Source organism: Bombina bombina, chromosome 6, assembly GCF_027579735.1.
Source record: "Bombina bombina isolate aBomBom1 chromosome 6, aBomBom1.pri, whole genome shotgun sequence".
NCBI classification, from domain to species: Eukaryota; Metazoa; Chordata; class Amphibia; order Anura; family Bombinatoridae; genus Bombina; species Bombina bombina.
In genome coordinates, this window is record NC_069504.1 from 505,137,620 (window position 1) to 505,147,395 (window position 9,776).

Below are 9,776 nucleotides of genomic sequence, written 5' to 3' on the forward strand. Positions count from 1 at the left end.
GTCCAATGGTGTTTTGGGCACATAAATTGATGCCAACACTGGCATAGGTGCTGTAATTCCCCTTATTGAATAAGTAACTGATATTTTCAAAGGGTTAATGACCATTGGGCCACTGATTTTACTGTTAATATATGTAGGGTAGATCCCCATCCATGACATGCAGTTGTTTTTAGCCTGGTCCAATGGTGTTTTGGGCACATAAATTGATGCCAACCCTGGCATAGGTGCTGCAATTCCCATTTTTGAATAAGTAACGGATATTTTCAAAGAGTCAATGACCATTGGGCCAGGTTAAAAACATTTTTATGTCATGTAGGGGGATCTGCCCTACATATATTCATACTAAAATCAGAGGCCCAATGGTTATTAAAGTGAAGGTAAACTTTGATGAATGAAAGCCCGGTTTTGAAAATCACTATTATAAAAAGGGGCACTTTAATTCATCAAAGTTTACAAAGCAGCCATTTTGTTTATAAACTTACCTTTCTTCTCTTCACAGCAGGCGCAGCTTCCCCCGCAGGGAGATCCTCACCTCACACATCAGCAATGAGGAAGCCGGATTAGTCTTTAGTCACTGTGAGAGATTGCCTGGGATAAGCCTAAGGCTATCCTACAAATTAGATAAATTTATACTTTTAGGAAATATTGGGGAGACTTGCTGGACCTATTGCGCGTATCTGCCGTCAAAATCTATGTTTCTATGGACAGAATGGTTGAAGGAGAGAGAACAAAGAGTTGTAGTTCTTTTTTACACTCCTTATTTTGAGATGACTAAAGAGATGTTTGGTTCTTCCAAGAAAAAGAATGGGTCTAGGTCTTTTCAATATTGTTATTGGGACATGCCTCTGGGGTCCATCCATAAATCCATGTTGATAAGCAATGCCCCCCTGCCTACTATAGTAAGAGATTTAACTCAGTAGCTCAGTTAATGCCCTAGTGTTGTAGTGGAAATGACCAGAAACATCACCTGATTTGGTCTAAACTCACCCACTCATCTTTCTTGTTCCAGGCTATTTCTCAAAACTGCGACTTAGATCCCAACCATAGGTTTCCATTGCTAGCTAGGTTTAATTGATATAAAATATTTCCACTTCCATTCTCTGTGATGATTGGCTTTAGTTGATTGTGTGGACCACAACTGCAGAACTACTACAGGGAGTGCAGAATTATTAGGCAAGTTGTATTTTTGAGGATTAATTTTATTATTGAACAACAACCATGTTCTCAATGAACCCAAAAAACTCATTAATATCAAAGCTGAATAGTTTTGGAAGTAGTTTTTAGTTTGTTTTTAGTTATAGCTATTTTAGGGGGATATCTGTGTGTGCAGGTGACTATTACTGTGCATAATTATTAGGCAACTTAACAAAAAACAAATATATACCCATTTCAATTATTTATTTTTACCAGTGAAACCAATATAACATCTCAACATTCACAAATATACATTTCTGACATTCAAAAACAAAACAAAAACAAATCAGTGACCAATATAGCCACCTTTCTTTGCAAGGACACTCAAAAGCCTGTCATCCATGGATTCTGTCAGTGTTTTGATCTGTTCACCATCAACATTGCGTGCAGCAGCAACCACAGCCTCCCAGACACTGTTCAGAGAGGTGTACTGTTTTCCCTCCTTGTAAATCTCACATTTGATGATGGACCACAGGTTCTCAATGGGGTTCAGATCAGGTGAACAAGGAGGCCATGTCATTAGATTTTCTTCTTTTATACCCTTTCTTGCCAGCCACGCTGTGGAGTACTTGGACGCGTGTGATGGAGCATTGTCCTGTATGAAAATCATGTTTTTCTTGAAGGATGCAGACTTCTTCCTGTACCACTGCTTGAAGAAGGTGTCTTCCAGAAACTGGCAGTAGGACTGGGAGTTGAGCTTGACTCCATCCTCAACCCGAAAAGGCCCCACAAGCTCATCTTTGATGATACCAGCCCAAACCAGTACTCCACCTCCACCTTGCTGGCGTCTGAGTCGGACTGGAGCTCTCTGCCCTTTACCAATCCAGCCACGAGCCCATCCATCTGGCCCATCAAGACTCACTCTCATTTCATCAGTCCATAAAACCTTAGAAAAATCAGTCTTGAGATATTTCTTGGCCCAGTCTTGACGTTTCAGCTTGTGTGTCTTGTTCAGTGGTGGTCGTCTTTCAGCCTTTCTTACCTTGGCCATGTCTCTGAGTATTGCACACCTTGTGCTTTTGGGCACTCCAGTGATGTTGCAGCTCTGAAATATGGCCAAACTGGTGGCAAGTGGCATCTTGGCAGCTGCACGCTTGACTTTTCTCAGTTCATGGGCAGTTATTTTGCGCCTTGGTTTTTCCACACGCTTCTTGCGACCCTGTTGACTATTTTGAATGAAACGCTTGATTGTTCGATGATCACGCTTCAGAAGCTTTGCAATTTTAAGAGTGCTGCATCCCTCTGCAAGATATCTCACTATTTTTGACTTTTCTGAGCCTGTCAAGTCCTTCTTTTGACCCATTTTGCCAAAGGAAAGGAAGTTGCCTAATAATTATGCACACCTGATATAGGGTGTTGATGTCATTAAACCACACCCCTTCTCATTACAGAGATGCACATCACCTAATATGCTTAATTGGTAGTAGGCTTTCGAGCCTATACAGCTTGGAGTAAGACAACATGCATAAAGAGGATGATGTGGTCAAAATACTCATTTGCCTAATAATTCTGCACTCCCTGTATATTACAGTAATATACCTTTAAATGGCAAATGTATCACTTAGACTTAATAACTACTATTTGGAAGTAGTATGATAGGTCTTAAATGAATTAATATACTGAGGTGGAATATATGGAAACAAAGTCTCCCAAAAGAAATATAATACTGGAGCTGCAGGCTGATTGTATCAGATTGTAGTTATTCTAACAGCATTCAGTAGCGATGGCGTATTACAGATGAGAGAGCAATCAGTAACCACTGGCATTTTACACACTGCAGATGGACTCTCTGTGCGTTCTGTTAGTAACAGCTGCTTATAATCTTTGGGAGGTTACGGTATCCTGTTGAAGTTAATCTGATTATAGTTAAGAGCCTGGAGGCAGAGTTTAAGCACGGAGGAGAGAACGGCTTGCTTGGATCAGAGTTTTCTTATGCGATGACAGGAGGGTGGTGCTTAACGCCGCTGTTTGAAGCAGAATAGATTTGCGGTCAAGTTGGAATTCTCAACAGAGGAACTTAAGGCAAGTAGAAGTTCACCTGTATGACGAGTGTAGCTCTTCGTTGTTGCATGAAACTGTCAGCTGTATTCACAAGAAAGGAGGGAGAGGAAACTGTGAGGTTAAATGCAGCAGTATGCAAATTAGAAGCTGGAATCCGTAAATACAGTAGTGAACTGCTTGTAGACTCACAGCTGCTGCAGTATATTTGTATAACATTTCCGGTTCGTTGTTATTCAGGCTCGGCAGGGAAGAAAACTTAGGATGCTAAGATTTAGTTAGTCCGTGTCTTCAGATAGGTGATAGCTGCAACAATTGATTATAGGTCAACGAAACACTGTTGAATCAGGTAGATTAGAATGACAGAGCTCAATTCACTGCTAGAGTTCAGGAGATCTAACAAATTACTAAGCACCTGAATGTGGGTGTATACGGAATATATAGGCAGAGTAGGAAGGGCTTGAGAGAGAGAATCCTGACATCCTCATAATACAATATTGCTCTTTCCGTGCTACAGTAAGGGTAAGGGAGGAGGTTCCTATCCAAAATAATCAGCATGACTTCTGTGTGACAGCTAAATAGCATAGGATATGTTTTTCTGACATCTCTGACAGGTGTGTCCAAAAACAAATATGGAATTATTCATGGATGGGTCCCTTCAGGGTAGATTGTATACTTGATATGCTGTAGCTACATTGATGATATGCTTAAATCAGGTCCCATACCCCTTAGCACCTTGGCCCAAATGGCTATTTAACAACCTGTGGAGGTTTATTAGAACAGGAAGTGGAACTCAAGTGCAGAAAAGCAGCAGAAAGTCCAAACAAATGTCCAGAGAACAAGGTATCCAAAAAGGGATAAGGCAGAAAGGTCACAAAATACAATAAACAGGATTCACAAGGAATACAGGGTGTAATTTATACGTTGGAGGAAGATCAAAACGAACAGCTACTGGATTGATCATCTTGGTTATCTTGAATGGTTCTATGTAACGTGGTCCTAACTTTTTGGATGGACAGGACAAACGTAAATTGTAAGTTGTCAGCCAGACCTTATCCGTAGATGTTTACAAAAATGAGACCAGAAACATTATGTAAATTGTGTACAAGGCGGTTGCGGTTCTGGCTGCAGTAGGTAGACCAGTTGTAGGACTAAAATGAGCTATTCTTGTGAACCTGTCCTCAACCACTAGAATGATATTGCATTTATGGAAAGGTGGTAAATCCACTATGAAGTCCATGGCAATATCCGTCCATGAACCAGAGGCTAACAAGACAGGATGTAAGTAACGAGTAATACCATTTAAAGTTCTAGTAATACCACTATGGCCTGCAGTTATAGAGTCATGGAACAGATTGAGAATGTCTGGTTGAATAGGTGGGGGTACAAATATTTGGAAACCATGGTACCATAAGCCTTGTTTCAAAGTAAGTAGTGGATCTATCATAGGTGGATTGATTTTCAAATTTTGAATTCTATCTAGCAGATTTACTTGAGCAGCAAGGAAATGCTGAGGTGATAGAATTTTTTCTAGGGTAGTGGAATCTGGTTCTATGTTGACATGCATTTGAGATAAAGCACCTGCTTTTTTATTCTTTGAGCCTGGTCGATAAGTGATTTGAAGAGGAAATCAAGAGAAATATAGGGCCATTCTGGCTTGTCGTGGCTTAAAACGTTTAGCTGAACGTAGCTATCCTAGATTGCAATGATCAGTATACACTGTGATAGGAAAGGAGGACTCCTCCAATAGATGTCGCTATTCTTCTAAGGTACATTTGATAGCAAGCAATTCTCTTTCTCCCACATCATAGTTCTTTTTGGAGGTGTCAATTTACGGGAAAAGAAGGCCAAAGGATGAAGGTGTTCATCTTTGTCTCCTCGTTGTGATAGAACACCTCCTACTACTATGTTGGAAGCATCCACTTCAATAAAGAAAACTTTGGAGGTATTTAGTTGTACCAATATAGGAGCTTGAGTAAAGAGTTTCTTTAGAGTATCTAAAGCTTCTTGAGCTTGGGGTGTTCAGGTGAACTTGTCTTTTTTCTTGGTGAGGATAGAAATAGGGGCACATATTTAGGAGAATCCACTTATAAAGCGTTGATAAAAGTTTGCGAATCCCATAAATCTCTGTACGTCTTTTTTATCTTTGGGACTGGGCCAATCTAGTATGGTCTTGACTTTACCAGAGTCCATTTGTATACAACCAGGGGTGATGACATACCCCAAGAATTCTACCCTATTTGTGTCAAAGATGCATTTTTCCAATTTGGCATATAACCCATGGTCTTGAAGACATTGAAGAACCCTCTTTACATGTTCAGTGTGTTGAATTGGAGAATCAGAGAATACCAATATGTCGTCTAGGTATATGACAAGAAAGGAATGAAAAACATCTCTGAAGATGTCATTAAGGAAGTGTTTGGCAGGGGCATTGCAGAAACCAAAGGGCATAAACCAGGTACTCAAAAAGCCCATAACTATTTCTGAAGGCCATCTTCCACTCGTCTCATTCACGCATACGCACTAGGTTGTATGCCCCACGTAGATCTATTTTGGTGAATAAAGATAATCTCTGAAGCCAATCCAGTAACTCTGGTATCAGTGGTAAGGGTGTCACGGACACCAGACTGCAAGGGTTGAACCCCTACCCCCTACTACCTCAACCCTGTTGTTTCTCAGCGGTTTTGGGCTCCTCAGAGCAACCGCAATCTCCAGGAGTCTTTGTTTGCTTGTTTTTGTGTTTCTACTTTATCAGAGAAGAGCTGGTCTCTGACCAGAAAAACCCTCCTAGGCTGGCCGGGCTCCTGGAATTCCCGGTCGGCCGCCTCACAACGGACACCCGCCTAACCAATCTCAGGCTGGTCGCGCTCCTGGAACTCCCGGTTGGCCACAGAAAAGCAGGACACCTGCTAACTTTACCCCTGGTTGCTTCAGCTGCCCTTTGCTCCAGAACTCTGCTCTTTTGGGGATTGGTAGCCCCTAGGGAAGACAAGAGGTGGGGGAATTACCGGAGGGGAGCTTTGGGAACCAGGGGTTTTGGACACCCCTACCCCTATAACTTCAATGGACTCCCAGTGACGAAACACGCCGCATTTTGGACTGTGACATCTGGGGACCGAGAGTATTCACCCCGAAACCGCCACCCCTGTGTACTGGGACTCTGTGGTACTGTGGTACTGTGGCTGCTATGAAGGAGCCAGCCTGTCTGGAGGGACGGGAATGGCCGGAAAATTGTGGGATTGTCCTTTGTCTTATCAAGATGAGTTCCTGAAAAAATGTTGTGTGTTTGTCCCAATAATGAGTTCTTCTTTGTTCCACCTAAATGCTAGTTGTCTAGTTATTTGGGTGGGGATTGCTGAAATCACTTTCTCTCCACTACATAGAGGCTAGTTCCAGGTGTTGGAAGATTGTTTCTGTGGAGCTAACCAGTCTGGGTAGCAGGTGATCCATCACAGTGGTGGCAGCGGTGGGATGCTTCCATATACCTGGAACGTTCAAACCACCTGAAGACTTCTGTGGATGGAGCGCTATGATTGGCTCCGGAAAGAAGCACTGAAAACCTTGCTGCGTACTAGAGGAATAGTTACTGGCAGCAAGACAAGAGAAGCCATTATAGCCGAGCTGATATCAGATGACCTGGCTAGGGGCCCGATAAGGAAGCGGGTGGAAGCTGAGACAGTGACACCATGGACACCTCCTCCCAGGGGACTACGACTTCCAGTCTGGATGATCAAATTCCATGGCGAATATCCCTGTTGCTAGGACTATATCTGAGATTCGCATGCTGGAGCTCCAGAAAGATCTGGGGGGGAGCCGTGTTATTCCCCAAGAACCCGAACCAAGACCCAGGAAGCTACCTTATGAGGCTTTCCGGGCATTTAAGGATGATGGGGGCGAAGAGGTCGACTTCTACCTCCAGTACTTTTAAACCCAGTTTAGATTGTATGGGATTGCCGTGACAGACCGAGTCCCAATCTTGGCTGGAAAGCTGGCCGGCAAGGTGGTGGAAGCTTTCCAGACTGTTCCTCCTGAGGAGGAGAAGGACTATGACCAGGTGAAGGAACGTATCCTTACACGGTACGGGCTCACCCCAGAGGCCCATCGACAGAAGTTCAGGGATCTACACAGACAAGAAGGGCAGCCGTATACCGAGTGGACCCACCGGTTAGCCCGCTTCTTGAACTCCTGGATTACAGGTTGCCGTGTTAACACACTGGAGGAGGCACTGCAGCTTATCGTCCTGGAGCAATTTTACTCCCCCATCCAGGCCAAGATCTGGGACTAGATTAAAGATAGGAAACCAGGGACGACTGATCAGGCACTTGTCCTGGCTAACCAATACATGGATGACCGGTGCCAGACCTGCGCCACCCTGGCTCCTGGCCAGGCCCCAGTACCTACCAGAAAACCGCAACCTCATCCGATCCCTGCTCCCCAGGTCGGACGCACGGACTCCCGCAAGTGTTTTGAATGCGGACAGGTGACTCCCGAAAGTGTTTTGAATGCGGACAGGTGGGACACCTCTGACACCACTGCCCGCAAAAGACAACTGCAGCCTCTCCACACCTGCAGCCAAGGCACCCCGCAGTGGGCACTACACTTATGAGGACAACCCCGACCCCTCTGTCGAATGGGTAAGTGAGGAGATTCGAGTCCTGCAGGAGGTCGGAACAGCATCCATGGACAATCGCCAGCATCATTGCCAGAAAGTTCTGGTCAACGGACAGGCTGCCCAGGAATTGAGGGACACTGGTGCTACTCTCACCTTGATTCAGCCTCACCTGGCCCCCAACTCCAGCCACCCAGGGAAAACCATCGCTATCCAAGTGGCTGGCGGAACTGTTGTCCAGGCTCCCGTAGCACAAGTCTATTTGCACTGGGGTGCAGGTGCCCGTGCTGTGCAGGTGGGCATTATGAGGAAGTTGCTGGCAGAGGTGCTTTTAGGCAATGACCTCGGCCACCTTGTCTCCGCCTTTGTGGAAGATACTCTCCCGGATGTAGCTGCAATTGTCACCCGCCAGCAAGGCATTTCTCCAGGATTGGGACCACAGGTAAGACCAGTTTTTCCTGACTACCTCTCGACCCCGTCCCCCCATCCCGATCTTCTTTCCAGCCTCTACCCATCCCCGACAAACCATCCCAACTACACCCTTGCCTCAGCCTCTAATCCCAGACCTACTGCCTGACCAGCCTATTGCCCCTGCCCAACTTTCCTGGGTGTCCCCTTCCAACTTTGCCCAAGCCACCCTGAGTGACCCGACCCTAGCCCCATACGGAGACCGAGTAGGGTCCGACCCCCAAGGACCCAGTGAGGAGCGCTTCCAGTGGGTGGGAGGGCTCCTGTACCAGATCTCCAAGAGACGGAAGGGTTAGGTGCCTAAACAACAGCTAGTTGTACCGGAAAGATTCCGGTCCGATCTGCTATGAATAGGACATGACATTCCCCTAGCCGGGCACTTAGGGAAGACCCAAACCCATCACCGCCTAGATCAGATCTATTACTGGCCCGGAATCGGAGCAGAAATTAAGGAATATTGTAGAACGTGTGAAGTATGCCAGAAGGTAGGGAAAACCGGCGACCACAAGAAAGCTCCCCTGCACCCCCTCCCCATTGTTGACGAACCCTTCAGCACAGTTGCTGTGGATATAGTAGGTCCATTAGCCCGACCTAGTCTCTCCGGAAAGAAATATATTCTCACCGTGGTGGACTATGCCACCCGATACCCGGAGGCAATCCCTCTGGCCAATATCCAGGCGGAAACCGTGGCAGATGCCCTGCTCCGGATATTCACCAGGGTAGGCTTTCCCCGGGAAATGATCTCTGATCAGGGAACACAGTTCACTGCGGACAATACTAGGCAGCAATTGAAGCTGTGTGGTATTAAACCCCTGAGCAGCGCGCCATATCACCCCCAAACTAATGGGTTATGTAAGAGGTTAAATGGAACCTTAAAGCAGATGCTGAGGACCTTCTCCGCCACCCACAAAGATTTGGAAAGATTCTTGCCGCACCTCCTCTTTGCCTACAGAGAGGTGCCCCAGGAATCCACAGGTTTTTCCCCTTTTAAGTTAGTTTACAGTAGGCAAGTACGGGGACCCTTGAACCTTGTTAGACGACACTGGGAAGGGGGCTCCGAGGAGGAAGGACACTCCATTGTGGAGTACGTCCTCCGGGATAGACTGAAGGATCTCACCGACCAAGTTCGGGGGAACCTCCAGAGTGCTCAGAGTATGCAGAAGCGGTGGTACGACAGAAATGCTTGTACCCACACACTGATAGTGAAACAGAAGGTGCTTGCCCTGAAGACTATCAAAACAGACAAGTTACAGGCTGCCTGGCAAGGCTCTTACCGGGTAGTAGAGGATCCAGAGAACCTTCCATATATGCACCTGGAGCTCTGGGGAATATTAGACCTCGGGGTTGTTGAACCATCCAACAGTCCCTGGGCCTCCCCGGTAGTACTGGTACCCAAGAAAGATGGCACTACCCGGTTCTGCATTGACTGCCGTAAGCTCAATGACAGAACCACCACCGACTACCCCATGCCCTGAGTTGATGACCTCCTGGACAGAATTGCCCAAGG